At 47.3% G+C, this 22,983-nt stretch overlaps 1 protein-coding gene across 4 annotated transcripts in view; it reads left to right on the top strand.

The window, feature by feature from the left end:
• The window catches only part of LOC136577083 (uncharacterized), a 106,144-nt gene that overhangs the window by 5,658 nt on the left and 77,503 nt on the right, over positions 1–22,983 (top strand). Inside the window, exon 1 of one of the 4 annotated variants that reach the window (XM_066576796.1) lies at positions 985–1,104. The exons of the other annotated variants lie outside the window; for them this stretch is intronic. The gene's annotated coding sequence lies outside the window, so the exon portion shown is untranslated. Of the gene's footprint in view, positions 1–984; positions 1,105–22,983 lie in introns of those variants that run through there. 4 annotated transcript variants of the gene reach the window in all.

Raw genomic sequence — 22,983 nt, 5'->3', positions numbered from 1 at the left:
ATGACTTGCAATATGGTGGCGTGTACATTCAACTTTTTCAGGATCTAGCTCCCACAACCCAGGCCAAACGCTGGATGCTGAGACCGCTACTAGAAGCTCTAAGAGCAAAAGTCATTAGATACACATGGCTCTTTCCATTTGGCATAGGAATATTCATTAAAGGCAAACGACTCAACATTCGCACTCCAGAGGACTTAAACAAAAGCTGGCGTCAACTGGACATAGAACCTATAGACCTCCCCTGCTGGTTGCCAATCCCAGAACTGCCCATACTCCCACAGCTGACTCCTGTTGAAAGCTGGCAGTCCATGGGCTGCTCCAAATCGCCTAAAGGCAAAAAGAAGAAGAACAAAGAAGATCCTACACACGACGACACCTGAATATAGCTATGGTTACCCCAGGATAAGGTTCCCACGATAAGTGGCCCTATTGATTGATTGATTGACTGATTGATTAATTGGTTGATTGTCTGTTTTTCACTTATACCTGCCTATTTTGATGTTTGTTCCACTACTAACCGTTATTCTCCTCTGACAAACCCGTATATCTCAACCTTACTTAACACAACAAGATCCACCCGGTTGTGATGCCTGACTGAGTAGGCACGATTATTGTTACCCCAGTTACCTAATACAGACCCTGCAAGTTCAAGGGTCTCTCTGCTAAGGGTCTGATTGTGACCGTTGCCCCTGCTGAAAGCGGGGACACCTCTGTGACACCTAACCTTAGCTGTTATAGTTTAATTGAAGCAGCTCTCATACGTAACGAGCTGCTGATTCATTTCAGCTTTACATATTGTCCCCTTTTCCTCCAGTAACCCCTTCCCTCTCGTGTCTCCCATCCCCTCTATACCTTACTTTTCCTCTGCCCGCTCCCCCTTCCATCGACTTAGGAGAGAGGCTCGAGCATAGAATAACGGTCTTTCTTGCTATCGTCTTAAGGGACCAAATATGGATGATCTCAGGTGTACTTCATACAACGTCCGGGGCCTCAACACACCAGCGAAACGCCACAACATCGCTCTCCTCCTCAAGAGATACGGCTCTGAGATAGTGCTCCTGCAGGAGACGCACTTCAAGGGGAACAGGTCCTTCGCGCTGCAAGGTAAGCAGTTTCCCCAGCACTTCCACAGTTCTCACCCCACATCTGCATCCAAGGGGGTATCGACCCTCTTCCACAAAACCGTCAATTTTAACTTCGATTCGTGGTATACAGACGGAGAAGGCAGAGTCCTCTACCTAAAGGGATCAATTAATAACATGCAGATCACAATAGCCAACTTGTATGCACCGAACACTGACCAGGTCCCCTGGTTGATAGCCCAATTAGAGGTCATAAAAAACTTTGCAGTTTTTTGCATCAGGGAAAGTGGTTACCTCAACCACAGAAATTGCACAAGAGTTTCAGCTCTACTATTCGGACCTATACAACCTCCAACCCGTCACCCCCCCTCCCCCCGAAGACATTCCCAACTCCAAAAAAATAATAGACACCTTTCTACAACAACTACCTTTACCGAAACTAACCGATGAGGAAGCGGACTCCCTATTGATACCTGTGTCCCAAGAAGAGGTTAAAAACTTAATAGCCACATGCCCTCCCAACAAAAGCCCTGGACCAGACGGTCTATCCTTGCCCTACTATAAAACCTTCCAATCAAGACTAATCCCCAAACTAACCACATTGTTTAACAACCTCTTGTCGGGAGCCTCCCTCCCTAAACAAGCACAAGAGGCCCACATAACGCTAATCCACAAGGGAAACAAGGACCCGGAGCTCTGTAGTAGCTACAGGCCTATATCCCTCATCAACCTCGACGTCAAGCTTTGGGCAAAACTTTTAGCACAGAGGCTTAGCAATTTCATCCCAAGACTTATCAACGTAGAACAATAGTCGTAGACTGCTACACGCTTCACGATATGCCCAACTGCATAATATACCCCTAGCACTTATTGGAACGGACGCCGAAAAAGCGTTTGATCGAGTTAACTGGTGTTATATGAAGTCTGCGCTTTTACACTATAATATACCTTCGGAGTTCGTAACGGCGATCTTTTCCCTGTACGCTTGCCCATACGCTAGACTTAAAGTGAACGACAAATTACCCCCATCCTTTGAAATTAAAAATGGTACACGGCAGAGCTGCCCCCTCTCCCCTTCCCTATTCATCTTGGCCCTGGAGCCCCTTCTGCTACAAGTTAGAGAAGATCCAGACATAGCGGGACTGTCTATCGGAAACGATCTCCTCTCTACCGCGGCTTTCGCGGACGACATAGTCTTCCTGATTACAAAACCCGAAATAGGCCTCCCCAGGTTAGTAGACTTGCTGAATGAGTTCGGTAAACTCTCTAATTTCAAAATTAATTTTGACAAATCTATAGCATTAAACATCTCCATTCCTCAGGCAAGGTGCAGGGGGTGCAGTAATAACTCCCCATTTAAATGGTCGGAAACATCTATGGAATACTTAGGGGTCAAGATACGCAAGAAGATAAGACACATTCGCAGCCAATTTTTTCCCCCTGCTAGACCAGGTTAAAAAACTGTTATCCTGGTTTGGCAGAAGAAATATTGTGAAATCCTACATCCTACCAACAATCCTTTACAGGATAAGGATGCTACCAATTTATCTCCCCCCAAACTTCTTTAAAACCCTGTGCTCGGCGTTCACAGGCTATACATGGAGGTACAAGAGACCGTGGCTGGCCTACAGCCTAATGACAAAAAGGAGGTTTGAAGGAGGCATGGACCTCCCGAATGTATTAGATTACTACCGGGCCTCACAGCTGGGCTATTGGATGGACTTGGTCCAACCGAAAAGAGACCCTCTCCTGTCTAAACTGGCTACATCCCATGACTATAGTGGTTCTATGGAGGACCTGTGGTATCCAGAAAAGAATAGGTACAGAGCGAAGGACTTTAACCCTCTTCTGAGAGGCCCCTGCGAGGTGTGGGACGGTCTGAAAGAAAATCTAGCTCCTAAAACCTCCCCACCCGCTCCATTGAGCTTGATCTGTAGACTTATAGATCTTCCAATGGACTCAGTCTCCACTTCGGTATGGGGAAAATTTAAAGATACCACAGTTGGAGACCTGCAGGTCTTGGCCCACCTACCTGCACAGGAGATAATAAGTTCCCTGCTTCCGGCCTGGACCCCATCCTTTCTTCTCCGAGCCACGGTTGAAAGAGTTATAAGAGAGTTTCTTAGGATCCATAAATCAACCAGACCCTGAACCCCTTTTGAGCGCTCATTGGCAGAATCAAACTCTAGAACAAGAAAAATCTCTCTAACTTGCGGCAACAATTCATCATACCCCACCGCTTATCCAAACCAACCTTTTTGACCACCTGGGAAAAGGAATCGGGAATATCCTTGTCACAGGGAGACATTAAAAAAATCCTAACCACTTCTTTTGGCCTCTCCCCATGCGTCCTAGCCCAGGAATCCCACTACAAACTCTTGGTAAGGTGGTATAGGACCCCGCAGTGGCTCTATGCATACAAGTTGGCACCTCACAAAAAATGCTGGAGATGCAACGCCGAAGTAGGCTCCTACCTCCACATTTGGTGGTCCTGCAAGAGACTGATGCCCTTTTGGAAAGGAGTGGGTGAAGTGCTGGGGAAAATCAAACAAGACTTCACGCTAACGCCAGAAATAGTGTTTCTATGGAAAACGTCTCCTGGGTTTCACCCGCAAAGAGATAAGCTGATAGCCTGCCTGACGGATGCCGCTAAGGCCCTGATCCCCCTGCACTGGCGAAGCGAGATGCCCCCTTCCTTATCTCAATGGAAGGAGAAAGTAGATATGATCTACAATCTAGAGGAGCTAGTGAGCTGGCAAAACAACTCCTATGATAAATTTATAAAAATTTGGTATCCCTGACGTGACCTGAGACTCCTGGACGTTCTGCAGCAGTTAGAAGAGACTCTCCCCTCTTATCTTCTCTCCTCCCCCGCTCCTCTTGTTTCTTCCCAACCCCCCCCCCCCCCCCCTGCACCCCCCACACCCTTTTTTTTCTTTCTCCCCCATTAATACCATTTCTTTTGAAGTGATGCTGTTTTAACTTGAAAAGTTACGGGCGTTGACATAGCTTCCCCGTCTGCCCCGCCCGCTTAGGGCTGGTAAGACCTGGCGCCAAGCCCGTTGTTTGTTCCTGTTGTGCTACACTGCGACGACAATCTCTGTACTTACAGTAGACAGTAAGACTGAATGTACCGTCTAGCTTTGACAGAGCATAGCCATATGTGTTTTCCCCTGTTCCCCCCTTTTTTTTTATCTTTCTGTATCACAAAAATTTTTGAATAAAAATTGATTTGAAAAAAAAAAAGAAAAGATTTTTCAATGTCCAGGGTAAGGACTGTTAGAAAAGTTTTTTTGAGTTTTGCTATATGAATAAGTTTCAATATTTTGCGACCATTATCAGGTACTTGAATCCCAATGAATCCCACCTGGTCTCTGTGCACTAGGGAGGGGAGAAGTCTATTAAGTCTAGTGGCCGTGATGGATCTAAGAAGTTTGAGCTCAATATTTAGGAGGGATATGGGCCTATAGTTAGATGGGATAGTGGGATCTTTCCCATGTTTTTCGGTATGGTCGTTATGAGGGCAAGTAAAAAGTCAGGGTGGATTTGGCCTTGTTGTTAGATGTGGTTGAATAACTCAACCAGGTGGGGCATTAATATAGGAGCAAATTTCCTATAGTAAAGGCTAATGTAGCTGCCTGGTCCAAGGGTCTTACTTCTGTTAAGACGTTTGATTACTCAATCGACTTCATTTAAAGTAATAATGGAGTTGAGTCTCAAAAGGGTGGAATCCGATGGCAGTGGGAGATTAATTTGGAAAAGAAAAGCATTTACCTGGGAGCCAGAGTTGGACTGGGGTTCTCTATACAGCTTTCGGTAATATTGATGCTAAGTGGAATAAATTTTATCAGGGTTAGAGGTGAAAGTTTCTGTTCTGATCTGAATTTAATGCATAGTGTTTAGTGTTTGCCTCTCCCTGAGTTTACGTGCTAATCAACAATCCAGTTTATTTGCATATTGAAAGAATGTGACCTGTGTCCAGGCTAGTGCCTTTTCTGTTTTGTGGGTTAAAAGGGTGTTTAGTTCCATTCTGGAATTTCTGACAGCCTTCTGTAAATAGAGTAAGGGATGCTGCTGTACGCTTACTCTAATTTAGTAATTTTATGCTCTAGATTTATCTGGGCTCAGGTTCATTCCTTCTTCATGCAGCAGGCCATGGAACTCAGAGTACCCCAAATCACCTGCTTGTGTGCTAGCCAGCAAATGTCTGTGGGGGTAGTTTCAGGGCTATTAAGTTGGAAATATCCTTCTCCTGTTGAATGGTGGTAACCAGTTCAGGGTTAGTGAGAAGAGATTCATTGAGCTTCCAGTTGTATGGAATATGAGTGTGAGTGGTGAAAAGAAATTTTGTCAGTCCATGCGCAAATTATATGGCGAGAAAAGGACAGGAGAGGTAATAATACAGAGCTGGTAAGGATCTAATCCAATCGGCAATGGTGCCTATGCAACTATGCCTATGTGTAAACCTTATTTTTTCTTGGGTTAAACTCTCGCCAAGTGTCTGCTAATGTGAGAGTCTGGAGTGCCTTGGTCAGATCTTTAGTTTGATTTTTGGTTCTGGAAAGGGAGGTAGGGGATGCAAAGTCAACAGTGGGGTCAAGTGTGAAATTAAAGTCCCCACACCAGACCAGCCTGGAGTATTATAGTGGCATCAGATTCAAGCACATACGCAAAAAGAAATCAATAGGTAATTTGTTAGGGTGTATGTGTTGACTATGCCGAGTTTGCGTTATATAGGTCTCCTGATAATACTATATAGCTTCCTTGCTCATCCGTCATGGTCTTTGTTACATTATATGATAGGGAATAGCGTATGGATACTCTCCTTTTCTTTGTAGCAAACAGAGAATGAAAGTAAGATTGGTATCAGAAGACTATGTTTTTTTCCAGGCGCGTCTAACAGTGACATTTCGGGAGATTGTATCTAACTAGGGAAAGTAGGTAGAAAACACTTATAACAACCAATAACCAAAAGGTATGAAGTGTGCGAAGTTGACCCACATGGGGGGTCATTTTAGGTCACACCTGAAAGGAGAAGAACATGGTATCCATGTTGGTGAAAAGGAATTAGAAATTGCGATGCAATAGGTAATATTTTCTACCTATGAGGGCTCCTGCACACTTGCGTTTTTCTTCCACATTTTTTTCACTTGATATCGCTGCGTTTTTTTTCAGGCGATTGTCAATGGGACTTTCTAATGTTAAAAACGCATTGCACAAAAATTGAAAAGCACTAACTTGCAATGTATTTTTAACATTAGAACGTCCCATTAACAATCGCATGAAAAAAACCACAGCAATATCACGTGAAAAAAGCGCACAAGAAAAACGCAAGTTTGCAGGAGCCCTAAGAGTGCCAAACAATTCAACTATGACATTAAGACTTAATCCCACTCAAAGGAGAATGTTTTGTTCTTGCCTTAAACTGAATCTCTGGAACTGGTTGATGGAGGGTTGGCTCTTTGTCCTCGAGTCTCCCAAAATCCCAATGGTCTCTGGGATCGGGGATCTCTGCTTGAGTGGTGTATCAAAGGCTATGTTAGACCAGCAGAGGACCTCTTGACCTTCAGGTACTAATCTGTTAATATGTTCTCGATCTTCAATTTGGAACGAGAACATAAATGGAAATTTCCACCTGTAACGAATTTGTGCGCTTTGAATGGCAAGGGTGATGGGACGGAGTTGATGTCGTCATTCTAAAGTGGATGGGGCCAGGTCTACAAAACGTTGAATCCCTGGCTCTGTTCCTGGGAGGTGTGAAAAATTCCTAGCTGCTGAGAGTATCATATCCCGTGCTTCCGAGTAGTGTAGTTTGAAGATAGTGTCTTTGGGTAGGTTTGCATTCCAAGGTTTTTCAGGGATCTTTGAATGCAGTCCATCCTAAACCGGTTTATCTATCTGTCTGTAGGAGAAGGGCTTAGAAGATGTTTTTTTTTTTTTTTTGAAAATCAGTTTTTTATTGACATTTTTGTTATTGATTAACAGGGGGAACAAATACACGTATAAAGGTACATGAACAATTATCTGCATCACGGTGAGATAAGACCACAAAAGGGCATGGTCGGGAGGTAATAGAGTCCTGTGCTTATATAGATGATGGGTCTTCTCCCTGATTCTGAAGGGACGGTCCATCTCCACGTACGGCGGCAGGCAGAATAATGCGGTCCTGTATCCATTTGAGAATACGCGGCAAAAGAATTAAAGTAACTAACTAATTAACTTAGCCTGCAAGAAAATCGAGTAATAATTAGGAGGAAGGAGGGGAAAATAGATGGGGGGGGGGCAGACAGACGGGGGGAAGGTTGGAAGGGGGGGGGGGTACTGTGGGATCGAGTCACTGTTGTGACTCAGCTTACTGTATAAACAGTACTCACTGCGTGTATAGAAGGTTTTCCAAGAAGACGGGAGGAGTGATAGCTATCTAGAAGTTTATCCAGGGTATAATGCGGGGCACCCACTTGACCGCTTGGCGTGTTAAGACCACTCTTTTTTAGTTGTTTCCTGGGCGAGGCGTCAGCCACTGAGATACATAGAAATTGTAATGCGTACGCCCTACTTAAGTGGTCCATGGTTCTTCTAAGGGGGGATTTATTACTCTATTATGTAGAAATATAAGAAGGAGGCGGGCCGACCCCACGCGAGAGGCCCCAACTCGACAAATGCAGATCATGTAGCCCTCAGTTGTCTTCAGGGGCCCCAAGTGTTCCAGAACTTTTCATGGGAGTCTGTGGCCCAACTAGAAAGCTCCTCTAAGTTAGCGATAGTATCGTCTTTTTCCATCCACTGAGATATTGAGGGAGGAGTCTTTTGTAGCCACAGTAATGGGATTAATGCTTTGGCAGCATCTAAGAGAAAGGCAATGAGTGGGTTCTTCCTAGGATGAAACTCTTTAGTAGGTTTCCAAAGAAATATCATCTCCGGGGATATAGATATATCAGGAGTGAATTGTTTTAATGTCACCTCCACCTCTGTCCAGAAAGGGGTCAGGATCGGGCAGCTCCACCATATATGGGAGTAAGTTCCTATATCGTTCTCACACCTCCAGCATCTCCCGTGTGGAGCTAAATTATAGGCGGCCAGCCACTGGGGGGTTTTATATCACCTCACCAGCAGCTTGTAGTGGCTTTCTTGAGCTATAATACAAGGTGAGATGCCGAACGAGGTGTTCAGGATAGTTTTGATATCAGATGGAGAGAGAGAGATGCCCAGTTCCTTTTCCCAGGAAATGAGGAAATTGGGTTTTGTATAGGATGGTTTGGTAATAAATTGTTTGCGTAGGAAAGAGATTTTCCTAAATTTGGAATTGTTGTCCATAAGGATCTTTTCAAGGCTTGTTAAGGGTCTTGTAGAATTGTACTTTTTCAGGAAATTATTCAGAATTTTTTTAATGTAGATCTGTTGAAGGAATGAAAAGTTATGCACAGGGAGGAGGTCTTTTAGGATTTAATCTGCTGTTTTGTAAGCTATTGTTTGCAAAACGCCTATATTGAGATCTTTAAATTTCTCCCATACTGAGTGGGAGGCAGGATCCCCGGAGGTATCCAGCAGGTGAGGAATTGCTCTTATAGGCGCGCATGGAGAGGGGTCTGGTGCCAGAGTTTCTTTCAGGTTTGCCCATATTTCGCAAGGGCCCTTAATGAGAGGGTTTAGACTCTTGGTTCTGCCTTTATTGTTTGTGGGAAGCCATAGATCCTTCAAGTATGATCTCCCCTCTGAGGCCTCTGCTAATGAGGGTAGGATTTTGTCTCTGGTTGGGAATACTAGGTCCATCCAGTATCCCAATTGGGATGCGCCATAGAAGTCAGAGATGTTGGGGAGATCTATGCCTCCTTCTGTGCCTCTTTTAATCATAAGGCTGTAGGCCAATCTAGGCCTTTTATTTCTCCACACAAATCCAGAGAAGATTGTTCGTATTGTTTTAAAGAAGCTTTTTGGTAGGTGTATTGGAAGCATTCTGATTTTGTACAAAATTATTGGGAGGATATAAGTCTTTAGGATATTTTTTTCTCCCGAACCAGGATATAAAAGGAATATCATAGCTCCGTAGGAGATTTTTGATATGGCCGATCAGAGGTGGAAAATTCGTTTGGTAGAGATCTTCTATTTTTTTTTGTTAGTTTGATTCCTAAAAAATCCATTGATTTTTCGGCCCAGTTAAGGGGGACTTTTCTTTAATGATCTTACAACGCGCTTCTAGAATTGAAATATTTAGGACAGTGGACTTTGCAAAATTAATTTTAAAGTTTGAAAGCGACCCAAAATTATTGAGTGCAGTTTCCAGTTTGGCCAGACCTTTCTCAGGATTTGTGACTAAAAAAAACTATGTCATGCGCAAAGGCAGCAGAGGAGAGTGTATGTTTATCCCATTTCAGGCCTTGTATTTCCGGATCTTGTCTAATCATCTGAAGAAAGGGCTCTAATGCAAGTACAAATAGGGATGGTGATAAGGGGCAGCCCTGGCGGTTGCCATTTTTAATATCGAAGGTTGGGGAGAGAATCTCATTAATTTTGAGCCTAGCATTTGGAGAAGCATATAGGGAAAGGATGGCAGAGACAAAAGCCTGGGGAATATTAAAATGGAGTAAAGTTTTCTTCATGTAACCCCAGTCTACCCGGTCGAAAGCCTTCTCGGCGTCTGTCCCGACCAGTAGCAGGGGTATTTTAAATTTGTGGGCGTATCAAATTGCGTGAAGAATCCTTCTGCTGTTGTCTCTGCCCTCCCTCCCCCTCACAAATCCTGTCTGTTCTTCGTTGATCAGGGACGGTAAGAAGCCCTCTAATCTTTTAGCTAGGAGTTTGGCCCATAATTTTAGATCAAGATTTAGGAGAGAGAGTGGGCGATAACTGCCACATAATTCTGGGTTTTTGTTGTCTTTGTGTAGTAAAGTTATGTGGGCTTTGAGTGATTGTTTGGGGAACGCAGCCCCTTGCAGGAGGGCGTTGAATAATTCGGTGATTCTGGGCACAAGGATTTCCTTAAAAGAGTGGTAATACGATAGACTTAGGCCATCCGGTCCTGGGCTTTTACCATGTGGGCAAGATTTTAGTAGGAGGTCGACTTCCTCCCGGGAGACTGGGACCATTAGGGACTCCGCTTGATCGTGATTAAGCTTAGGGAGGTGGGTTTGGAGCAGAAAGGCATCAGTTTTTCCTTCTAAATCCTTTTCTTCCTCCGGGGAGAGGGGATTTTGTTGTCCAATATTATAGAGGTTGGAATAGAATTGATGAAAAGCTTTTGCGATTTCTTCCGAGGAGGTTACATGTGATCCGTTAGCGGTTTTGATGGAGTGTATGTGGTTTTTGGCTCGTGCTTTTTTTTTTTTATCAAGGTAGACATATACTTGCTGCCTCTATTGCCTTGTGCATAAACTACATGTTTAAGGTATAAATGCTTTTTGTTATAGCGGGAGTCTAAGCGTTGTTTGAGGTCCCTTCTAAGATCCTCCAACTCCTATAACGCTAATTTAGATTGGGATAGCTTCGTTATTTGTTCCAGTTGTGCTATCTTGCGCAATCTGTCATCTATATCTTTTTGGAGGAGTTTTTTTGTCCTAGTTCCCAGAGCTATGAGCAGCCCTCGCATAAAAGCTTTATGGGCTTCCCATACCATGGGGACCTCCGCTTCCCCATTCGCATTAATGGAAAAGTATTCCTCTAATAGGGCTGATAGGCGTTCTCTTTCTTCCAGAGAGTCAAGCAGAGATGCATTGAGTCTCCATCTCCATTCTTTGGGTTTGGGTTGGGGAAGGCGGAGGTCCACATGGACAGGGGCGTGGTCTGAGATTGTAGTTACATCTATTTTAGCTCTCACAACATTCGAAAGGAGCTCTGTGCTAAGGAATATGTAATCCAGTCTTTGGTGGGATTGATGTACTTTTGAATAAAAAGTATAATCTTTTATGGTGGGATTCAGGAGGCGCCACGCATCAGTTAAGTTTAACTCCTGGAGGCTACGAATGAGTCTCCTAATTTTTATTTGTGAGGTATGGGAGCGGCCAGTTGATGAGTCATTTAACGGTTGTAAGGTGATATTCAAATCTCCTCCCAAGATTAGTTGGCCTTCTGCGAAGTGTTTTAGAATTGTTAAGTTCTTGATCAGCCAAGGAACTTGATCGGTATTAGGGGCATAGAGATTGGCTATCGTTGTTTTAATGTTATTGCATGTTCCCTTCAAGAATAAAGCCATACCCTCCCCGTCCTCAAAGCTGGCCTGGCATTTAAAGTCAATAGATTTATGGAGGAAGATCGAGACCCCCTTCGAGGCAGAGGTGGAGTGGGCGCTATGGAAGGCCTGATCAAAGTATTTGCCTGGTAATGCCAGGCATTTACTCTTTTTATAGTGAGTTTCCTGCAGAAGAAGAACACTCGTGCCATACCTTTTAATTAGTAGAGAGATGTTGTGTCTCTTTGAGGGTGAGTTGAGGCCTCTCACGTTGAAGGACGTGACCCGTAGGCTCCCCATCTCAGGACTTTTGTCGTGTGCTCAGACTCTGGCACTGGCGACCTGGACTTCAGCTGTAGATGAAATGCAAACGCAATAAGTAGTTGCAAACTGTATTCTCCCACAGAGGAGATAGAAGGGGTGGGGTTGAAGGGTGGGGACAAGACAAGAACACGTAAGGAGAAAGAGGAAACAGAAAGGTTAAGTAAATCTTATAACTCTATCAAACTCACGTGAGTGATGGTATAACAAGATAAAGTTAAGGAAACAATGCGGATCGGCCTCGTTATTTAACTGAGACCGTCCTTAATTTCGTGGGCGAGAAAATAGTGCAACTGTTTAACTCTAACAGTCGCTCTACTGAATATTTATAGCGGCCTAACCTGACCGGCACGAAAGGAACCTGACTATGTGGGTAAAGATCAAGGGTCAAATAGTTACATTAAATATAATACTACTCCAACGTGACCCCAAGTCACCTCCAGTCGAAGTGGAGGGACATTCTATCATGAACTATAAGTAACAATGGGACAGTAGTCTCTGCTTGGTGATGGAGAAAATCATACTACACCCTCCATTTCTCTCTCCACTCCGTCACCACTTAAAATATGTGGTTGTGGAGATATGGCGTAGATGGGGTGCAGTCCAAGAGGCTTTCTCCAAAGCCTGGTAGGGGAGAAGTGCCATCCTGGGCAACGGCTGCTTTCAAGTCGCGGCACCAGCGGCCTCATCTCTGGATTTCTTTCTTTTTCCCTTGGGCGATTTAGCGTTTCCCGGCAGTTGCCATCTCTCTGGAGGTTCCAGCATCGTAAAGTTTGGCAAATCAGGGATCGACTGCCAGCAGAGAAGCTCCATGGGTTCTAAGTCCAAAATCTGCCAGCATTTTTCTAGGTCGTCTTGAGAGCGTATGTTTAATCTGCGGCCCTTGTGCGTTATGCCCAGCCCAAAAGGGAACAGCCACGCATAACGGATGTTTCTCTCCCTCAGAGCATCCAGTAAGGGTCGCAGAAGGCGGCGTTTTGCCAAGGTAGAGGGCGCCAAATCTTGAAAGATTTGTAGTAGAGATGAGCGAACACCAAAATGTTCGGGTGTTCGTTATTCGGAACGAACTTCCCGCGATGTTCGAGGGTTCGTTTCGAACAACGAACCCCATTGAAGTCAATGGGCGACCAGAGCATTTTTGTATTTCGCCGATGCTCGCTAAGGTTTTCATGTGTGAAAATCTGGGCAATTCAAGAAAGTGATGGGAATGACACAGAAACGGATAGGGCAGGCGAGGGGCTACATGTTGGGCTGCATCTCAAGTTCACAGGTCCCACTATTAAGCCACAATACCGGCAAGAGTGGGCCCCCCCCCCCCCCTCCCAACAACTTTTACTTCTGAAAAGCCCTCATTAGCATGGCATACCTTTGCTAAGCACCACACTAGCTACAACAAAGCACAATCACTGCCTGGATGACACTCCGCTGCCACTTCTCCTGGGTTACATGCTGACCAACCGCCCCCCCTCCCCCCCACAGCGCACACCAAAGTGTCCCTGCGCAGCCTTCAGCTGCCCTCATGCCACGCCACACTCATGTCTATTTAGAAGTGCGTCTGCCATGAGGAGGAACCGCAGGCACACACTGCAGAGGGTTGGCATGGCTAGGCAGCGGCCCTCTTTAAAAGGGGCGGGGCGATAGCCCACAATGCTGTACAGAAGCAATGAGAAATAGAATCCTGTGCCACCGCCATCAGGAGCTGCACACGTAGGCATAGCAATGGGGAACCTATGTGCCACACACTATTCATTCTGTCAAGGTGTCTGCATGCCCCAGTTAGACCGGGCTTTTTAATTCATAGACACAGGCAGGTACAACTCCCTATTGTGAAGTCCCTGTCGACCCACAGCATGGGTGGGTGCCAGGAAGCCACCGGCGGTACATAGAAATATCCCATTGCATTGCCCAACACAGCTGAGGTAGTAATGTCGTGCGTAATACAGGTGGGCTTCAGCCCACACTGCATGCCCCAGTCTGACCGGGGTTCTTTAGAAGTGGACACATGTAGGTTAAACTCCCTGTGGACCCACTGCCTGGGTGGGTGCCAGGAAGCCACCGGCGGTACATAGAAATATCCCATTGCATTGCCCAACACAGCTGAGGTAGTAATGTCGTGCGTAATACAGGTGGGCTTCGGCCCACACTGCATGCCCCAGTCAGACTGGGGTTCTTTAGAAGTGTACAGATGTATTAAAAACTCTGTGTGCACCTACAGCATGGGTGGCTCCCTGGAACCCACCAGCGGTACATAAAAATATCCCATTGCATTGCCCAACACAGCTGAGGTAGTAATGTCGTGCTTAATGCAGGTGGGCTTCGGCCCACACTGCATGCCCCAGTCAGACTGGGGTTCTTTAGAAGTGGACACATGTAGGTTAAACTCCCTGTGGACCCACTGCCTGGGTGGGTGCCAGGAAGCCACCGGCGGTACATAGAAATATCCCATTGCATTGCCCAACACAGCTGAGGTAGTAATGTCGTGCGTAATACAGGTGGGCTTCGGCCCACACTGCATGCCCCAGTCAGACTGGGGTTCTTTAGAAGTGGACACATGTAGGTTAAACTCCCTGTGGACCCACTGCCTGGGTGGGTGCCAGGAAGCCACCGGCGGTACATAGAAATATCCCATTGCATTGCCCAACACAGCTGAGGTAGTAATGTCGTGCGTAATACAGGTGGGCTTCGGCCCACACTGCATGCCCCAGTCAGACTGGGGTTCTTTAGAAGTGGACACATGTAGGTTAAACTCCCTGTGGACCCACTGCCTGGGTGGGTGCCAGGAAGCCACCGGCGATACATAGAAATATCCCATTGCATTGCCCAACACAGCTGAGGTAGTAATGTCGTGCGTAATACAGGTGGGCTTCGGCCCACACTGCATGCCCCAGTCAGACTGGGGTTCTTTAGAAGTGGACACATGTATTAAAAACTCCGTGTGCACCTACAGCATGGGTGGCTCCCTGGAACCCACCGGCGGTACATAAAAATATCCCATTGCATTGCCCAACACAGCTGAGGTAACGTCAGCTGTAATGCAGGTGGGCTAAAAATTAATTTGATTACACTGTAGGCGAGGGCCCACAAAAATTGCTGTATCAACAGTACTAATGTACATCCCAAAAATTGGCCACGGCCAGCCAAGAGGGCAGGTGAAACCCATTAATCGCTTTGGTTAATGTGGCTTAAGTGGTAACTAGGCCTGGAGGCAGCCCAGTGTAACGAAAAATTGGTTCAAGTTAAAGTTCCAACGCTTTTAAGCGCATTGAAACTTATAAAAATTGTTCAGAAAAATTATTTGAGTGAGCCTTGTGGCCCTAAGAAAAATTGCCCGTTCAGCGTGATTACGTGAGGTTTCAGGAGGAGGAGCAGGAGAAGGAGGAGGAATATTAGACACAGATTGATGAAGCAGAAATGTCCCCGTTTTGGATGGTGAGAGAGAACGTAGCTTCCATCCGCGGGTGCAGCCTACGTATTGCTTACGTATCGCTGCTGTCCGCTGGTGGAGAACAGAAGTCTGGCGAAATCCAGCCTTTGTTCATCTTGATGAGTGTTAGCCTGTCGTCACTGTCGGTTGACAAGCGGCTACGCTTATCTGTGATGATTCCCCCAGCCACACTAAACACCCTCTCCGACAAGACGCTAGCCGCAGGACAAGCAAGCACCTCCAGGGCATACAGCTCTAGTTCAGGCCACGTGTCCAGCTTCGACACCCAGTAGTTGTAGGGGGCAGAGGCGTCACCAAGGATGGTCGTGCGATCCGCTACGTACTCCCTCACCATCCTTTTACAGTGCTCCCGCCGACTCAGCCGTGACTGGGGAGCGGTGACACAGTCTTGGTGGGGAGCCATAAAGCTGGCCAGGCCCTTAAAGACTGTTGCACTGCCTGGGATGTACATGCTGCTCGATCTACGCACATCCCCTGCTACCTTGCCCTCGGTACTGCGCCTTCTGCCACTAGCGCTGTCGGCTGGGAATTTTACCATCAGCTTGTCCGCAAGGGTCCTGTGGTATAGCAACACTCTCGAACCCCTTTCCTCTTCGGGAATCAGAGTGGGCAGGTTATCCTTATACCGTGGATCGAGCAGTGTGTACACCCAGTAATCCGTCGTGGCCAGAATGCGTGCAACGCGAGGGTCACGAGAAAGGCATCCTAACATGAAGTCAGCTATGTGTGCCAGGGTACCTGTACGCAACACATGGCTGTCTTCACTAGGAAGATCACTTTCAGGATCCTCCTCCTCCTCCTCCTCAGGCCATACACGCTGAAAGGATGACAGGCAATCAGCCGGTGTACCGTCAGCAGCGGCCCAAGCTGTCTCTTCCCCCTCCTCCTCATCCTCCTCATGCTCCTCCTCCTCCTCCTGTACGCGCTGAGAAATAGACAGGAGGGTGCCCTGACTATCCAGCGGCATACTGTCTTCCCCCGCCCCTGTTTCCGAGCGCAAAGCAGCTGCCTTTATGGTTTGCAGGGAATTTCTCAAGATGCATAGCAGAGGAATGGTGACGCTAATGATTGTAGCATCGCCGCTCACCACCTGGGTAGACTCCTCAAAACTACCAAGGACATGGCAGATGTCTGCCAACCAGGCCCACTCTTCTGAAAGGAATTGAGGAGGCTGACTCCCACTGCGCCGCCCATGTTGGAGTTGGTATTCGACTATAGCTCTACGTTGTTCATAGAGCCTGGCCAACATGTGGAGCGTAGAGTTCCACCGTGTGGGCACGTCGCACAGCAGTCGGTGCACTGGCAGCTTAAAGTGATGTTGCAGGGTGCGCAGGGTGGCAGCGTCCGTGTGGGACTTGCGAAAATGTGCGCAGAGCCGGCGCGCCTTTACGAGCAGGTCTGACAAGCGTGGGTAGCTTTTCAGAAAGCGCTGAACCACCAAATTAAAGACGTGGGCCAGGCATGGCACGTGCATGAGGCTGCCGAGCTGCAGAGCCGCCACCAGGTTACGGCCGTTGTCACACACGACCATGCCCGGTTGGAGGCTCAGCGGCGCAAGCCAGCGGTCGGTCTGCTGTGTCAGACCCTGCAGCAGTTCGTGGGCCGTGTGCCTCTTATCGCCTAAGCTGAGTAGTTTCAGCACGGCCTGCTGACGCTTGCCCACCGCTGTGCTGCCACACCGCGCGACACCGACTGCTGGCGACATGCTGCTGCTAACACATCTTGATTGCGAGACAGAGGAGGAGGAGGAGGAGGGTGCTTTAGTGGAGGAAGCATACACCTCCGCAGATACCACCACCGAGCTGGGGCCCGCAATTCTGGGGGTGGGTAGGACATGAGCGGTCCCAGGCTCTGACTCTGTCCCAGCCTCCACTAAATTCACCCAATGTGCCGTCAGGGAGATGTAGTGGCCCTGCCCGCCTGTGCTTGTCCACGTGTCCGTAGTTAAGTGGACTGTGGCAGTAACCGCGTTGGTGAGGGCGCGTACAATGTTGCGGGAGACGTGGTCGTGCAGGGCTGGGACGGCACATCGGGAAAAGTAGTGGCGACTGGGAACTGAGTAGCGCGGGGCCGCCGCCTCCATGATACTTTTGAAGGACTCCGTTTCCACAGCCCTATACGGCAGCATCTCAAGGCTGATGAATTTTGCTATGCGGACGGTTAACGTTTGAGCGTGCGGGTGCGTGGCGGCGTACTTGCGCTTGCGCTCCAACAGTTGCGCAAGCGACGGCTGGACGGTGCGCTGAACTACACTGCTGGATGGGGCCGAGGACAGCGGAGGTGAGGGTGTGGGTGCAGGCCAGGAGACGGTAGTGCCTGTGTCCTGAGAGGGGGGTTGCATCTCAGTGGCAGGTTGGGGCACAGGGGGAGAGGCAGGGGTGCAAACCGGAGGCGCTGAACGGCCTTCGCCCCACCTTGCGGGGTGCTTGGCCATCATATGTCTGCGCATGGTGGTGGTGGTGAGGCTGTTGGTGTTGGCTCCCCGGCTGAGCTTTGCGCGACAAAGGTTGCACACCACTGTTTGTCGGTCGTCAGGCGTCTCTGTGAAAAACTGCCAGACCTTAGAGCACCTCGGCCTCTGCAGGGTGGCATGGCGTGAGGGGGCGCTTTGGGAAACACTTGGTGGATTATTCGGTCTGGTCCTGCCTCTACCCCTGGCCACCGCACTGCCTCTTGCAACCTGCCCTGCTGATGCCCTTGACTCCCCCTCTGAAGACCTGTCCTCCTGAGTAAGCGTTGCACACCAGGTGGGGTCAGTCACCTCATCGTCCTGCTGCTCTTCCTCCGAATCCTCTGTGCGCTGCTCCCTCGGACTTACTGCCCTTACTACTACCTCACTGCAAGACAACTGTGTCTGATCGTCATCGTCCTCCTCACCCACAGAAAGTTGTTGAGACAGTTGGCGGAAGTCCCCAGCCTCTTCCCCCGGACCCCGGGAACTTTCGAATGGTTGGGCATCAGTGACGATAAACTCCTCTGGTGGGAGAGGAACCGCTGCTGCCCAATCTAAGCAGGGGCCCGAGAACAGTTCCTGGGAGTGTTCCCGCTCCTGAGCAGGTGTCATTGTAGTGGAGTGAGGAGGCTGGGAGGAAGGAGGAGCAGCAGACAGAGGATTCGGATTTGCAGCAGTGGACGGCGCAGAACTGCGGGTAGACGATAGGTTGCTCGAAGCACTTTCTGCCATCCAGGACAGGACCTGCTCACACTGCTCATTTTCTAATAACCGTCTCCCGCGTGGACCCATTAATTGGGCGATGAATGTGGGGACACCAGAAACGTGCCTCTCTCCTAATCGCGCAGCAGTCGGCTGCGACACACCCTGACTTGGCCCTCCGCGTCCTCGGCTGCGTCCACGTCCTCTAGGCCTACCCCTACCCCTCAGCATGCTGTATTACCAGTGATTTGATTTCACAGGCAGCTAATAAATTGGCGCAAGACTGCAGGCCAAATATAATTTTTTCCCTTTTTTGAAAACGAAAGGCCCCACTGCCTCTAGTGAATGTATAATCTAAGTTTAATAACTGTGCTGTTTTCCTGCTAATGTGTCACAGAACGTGAGGGTAGCAGAGTTATTAACTGTGGCAGAGCAGGTATTTTTTTTCCCAATTAAGGAAAGCAAATGGCGAAGCCAGGAGTAAAACGTAGCTGGGTGCGTCTGATTTTTACAGGTTGCACACGCAGCCGACACGTGTCCACCGCCCTTAGGATGGACAGAGGCAGGACAAATAGAATTATTTTCCGTTTTTTTGCACCAAAAGGCAGCACTGCGTATATTCTATGAACATGAGAAGTTTAATAACTGTGCTGTTTTCCTGCTAATGTGTCACAGAACGTGAGGGTAGCAGAGTTATTAACTGTGGCAGAGCAGGTATTTTTTTTCCCAATTAAGGAAAGCAAATGGCGAAGCCAGGAGTAAAACGTAGCTGGGTGCGTCTGATTTTTACAGGTTGCACACGCAGCCGACACGTGTCCACCGCCCTTAGGACGGACAGAGGCAGGACAAATAGAATTATTTTCCGTTTTTTTGCACCAAAAGGCAGCACTGCGTATATTCTATGAACATGAGAAGTTTAATAACTGTGCTGTTTTCCTGCTAATGTGTCACAGAACGTGAGGGTAGCAGAGTTATTAACTGTGGCAGAGCAGGTATTTTTTTTCCCAATTAAGGAAAGCAAATGGCGAAGCCAGGAGTAAAACGTAGCTGGGTGCGTCTGATTTTTACAGGTTGCACACGCAGCCGACACGTGTCCACCGCCCTTAGGACGGACAGAGGCAGGACAAATAGAATTATTTTCACTTGTTTTACAAGCAAAAGGCAGCACTGCGTATATTCAATGAATAATAACTGTGTTGTGGCCCTGCCTATACAATTCTTTCCCTGCAGTATCAATGGAGGGTGCAATGCTCTGCAGAGGCGATTTTGAGAAGCAAAAAAAAATGCAGCACAGCTAACAGCAGCCTGGACAATACTGCACACGGTTAAATATGGCCCTAGAAAGGACCGTTGAGGTTCTTTAAGGCTACACTCACTCCTAACACTCTCCCTGCCTATGCAGCACTTCTGTCCCTAATGCCAGGTGCAACGCTCTGCAGAGCCGATTTTGAGAAAAAAAATAATTGCCACTGCTAACAGCAGCCAACACACAGCTATCAGTGGCCCTAATAAGGACCTTTGGGGGGTCTTGAAGCCTACACTAACTACCAATTCTTTCCCTACAGCAGCTCCGGTACAAACAGCACTGTCCCTCATCTAACTCACACGGCATCTGAGGCGAACCGCGGGAGGGGCCGACTTTTATGTTCGGGTGACACCTGATCTTCCCAGCCACTCACAGCAGGGGGGTGGTATAGGGCTTTAATGTCACAGGGGGAAGTTGTAATGCCTTCCCTGTCTTTCAATTGGCCAGAAAAGCACGCTAACGTCTCAGGGAAGGAAGTGAAAGTAACCAGAACACCGCATGGTGTTCGTTACGAATAACGAACATCCCGAACACCCTAATATTCGCACGAATATCAAGCTCGGAAGAACACGTTCGCTCATCTCTAATTTGTAAGGATGTGCCTCCATATTAAATGTCGTTATGATTCCTTGCGGCCCTAAGTATTGAGGCGGCATCAGGGAATGAGAGCATTTTGCAGATGATATCCCTTGGCGGGTCAGATGCTGAAGGGGGTGATCTCAATGCCCTGTGTACTCTTTCAATTGCAATGGCGGCCGCTCTGTCTTCTCCCAAAAGCGAAGCAAAGATTTCTTTTACCACTTTCTCTAACACTTCTGTAGCCCAGGATTCTGGGAGGCCCTTTATGCGCACATTATTGCGCCTGCTCCTGTTTTCTATATCCTACTGCATTAGTATGGCTTTGTTAATCTGCGCGTGGTGTTCTTTAAGGGCTCTCTCTACCTCCAGAGCATGTGATGAGATGGCAGCTGTAGAGGTTTCAAGGTCTTCTGTTCTCCTTCCTAGCTGCTTCATCTTCTCTTTAATTTCGGTGAGCTCAAGGAGTATGGGTCTCATAGTGCGCATTAGGAGATCTTTCATAAATCCTTTAGATATGCGCTCATTCTCTTCCCCCTCTGAGGAGACCTCATCCTCTCTATCTCTTGCCCCTGCTCCGCTCGGCTCGTGGGCGGGCGCCATCTTGGCTGCATCATGCAGAGGACGAGCGCTCCTTTCTTTCAGGTAGCGCTGCATGTCTACTTGCCCCTTGTTCTTCTTAGGTGTTTCTTGGGGTTCACTGCTCCTGTCCCTGTTGATCTTTCCCATTTTCGGGCTGACTGATAGCTGTAGCAGGTCCCGGTAAGTGCCGCTGTCACGGAGCTCCTCTCTCAGAACTCCATTCCGCTCAGCGGTTAGGCTTCGCCCCCTTAGAAGATGTTTAGTGCCACTTCTTTTAGATTAGAAAAGCATTTGGGAAGGCCTCTGATTCTTAAGTTGGATCTTCTGGACCGGTTCTCTAAGTCTTCCAATTTTAATTCTAGAAGTTGTATTTTACATTGGTTTTCATCTATTCAGGCTTGATCTGCATCTAGATTGGCAATAACCTTGTCCATTTTGGTTTCAACCTCATCAACCCATTGAGATAGGTCTTGTAATTGCTTAGAGAATTCAGAGACTACTAAATAGAGTTCTTTTTTGACCTGCTGGCTGATGTTCTCATATAAGGCTTTGACATCGAAGCTTTGGGAGCGGTCAGCATTGGTTAATGTTGTCTTTGGTGCCTCGCATTGGTCTTCTGTGGACGAGGAATAATTCTGTTCTTGGTTTGTCATAGTTGCTGGATGTTTACAACAGAACATTTCTGGGAAACTCTGAGCAGAACAATGTGTTGGGGAATTCTTGTGGTATTTTCCGTACTTTGGCATGTTTAGGCCCTCTTTGTCATACAATTTTTTCTCATAGGTATCCTTGATCCCCTGAACATGTATTCCCTGAGTTGAAAGTCAAGTCATTGCAAATTGAGTGTGAAGTATCACCTGTGACTAGCCAGGAAGGGTTGTGCCCTAGTAATTAGTTCTCCGAAAACACTGGTTTAAAGGCTGAGACAGCAGCGTTATTCAGTAAAAAATCGAGGCGCACGTCCTCTATATAAATTGTGTCATTCTCGGTGTGGAATTTGAGTTTAAAAATCTAATCCTGCTGTTTAATATATGGGGTGAGAAATTTGAAATAGGTGCCCTCTCATATTCCTCCACTAGGCTGCAGCACTCTAATATTTAGTGAATTACTTGAGTTAGACATATCATAGCTTGTAGTTATTTATGAAAGGAAGTAAAAAAATTAGAAGCAGAGCTCTGCTCCTGTTCTTTTAATTTTTTTTTTATTTTAGAAGATAATGTACGTGGCAACAGGCATCACTATTGCTACTGTATTTTGGTGGGGGAGGGAGATGGAAGGATGTCCACTAGATTTGTAGTGTGAGGAGGAGCAGGGGAAGGATGACCAGTATAGGAAGCTTGGGCCATCTTTTCCAGGCTCCTAGATGATAATTAAGGGTCCTTATCCTTCTCTCTCCTGTCTGCAGACAGCTGCTTACAAGGGATTCCCCTCCCATCTCCCCCTTTGCTATATTGTGGGCCTAGCTGCAGCCGGGAGCGCTCCTGCTCTGCTGTAGACTGTCTCCCCATCTGATTTGCAGGCCATGATTGGTACTTGTGGATGCCGCCAGCAGAGCTTCAGACCCCCTCCAGGCGTCTCCTCATCTCTGTCCCGGCTGTCTTCCTATCAGGAGGCTCCATTCATGTAGCGGTATGGTGAGTGACTTCTATCCAGGCTCCCCACCCCTCTTTGCGGCACACTCTGGCAGGCCTTCCCATTACTCGAGTCCCCGGCTCTACAGGGATTACCAGTGGGGGTGTATGACCCCTGTTTTTACTCCCCTTCGTTTGGGGGTGATGAAGGTGCTGCTTTTGGATGGGTAGGAGCGTCCAAAAGTCTAGATGCCAGAAAGATTCTATCATGGACTGGGAAGCTCACAAATCCCATGGCTGTTCACGTTGCCAGCCAGGCCATGTCCCCGACTGGGCCTATTTTAACCAGTTAAGGACCAGACGCTTTTTAGGGATTTTACCCATGCAGTGGTTTTAAGGACCTATTTTCTTTCTTTAGCTATCAAAATTATGTTTGCTGCGTTTTCTCTTTAATTACACTAAGGCTATTTTTTAATCTCTGTTGTTTTACAGGCAAAAAGCAAAAAAAAAAGTTTTGCTGTATGGTTGTTTATTTTTAAAATTAGCATACTTACACTAACATATAGTATAGGAATGGTTTTTGCATTTTGTTCCTGACTTTTTAATGTATGATTTGTATAGTCTCAGATTACAGGGTCGATATGGCGATGGTTTAGGTTGGCGTCAATGGCGAATAGTTTTTGTTTTAGAAATTTATTCAGATTTTATCCTGTAATTTTTTTAACTTCTTTTTGTAAATCATTTTTTTTAACATCAGTATCCCTCATAACATTATTTTAGACCC

The sequence above is a fragment of the Eleutherodactylus coqui genome, chromosome 8, assembly GCF_035609145.1.
Source record: "Eleutherodactylus coqui strain aEleCoq1 chromosome 8, aEleCoq1.hap1, whole genome shotgun sequence".
In the NCBI taxonomy this organism is placed as follows: Eukaryota; Metazoa; Chordata; class Amphibia; order Anura; family Eleutherodactylidae; genus Eleutherodactylus; species Eleutherodactylus coqui.
Note: the sequence above shows the minus strand (reverse complement) of the source record. Positions and strands in the feature narration are given on the sequence as shown.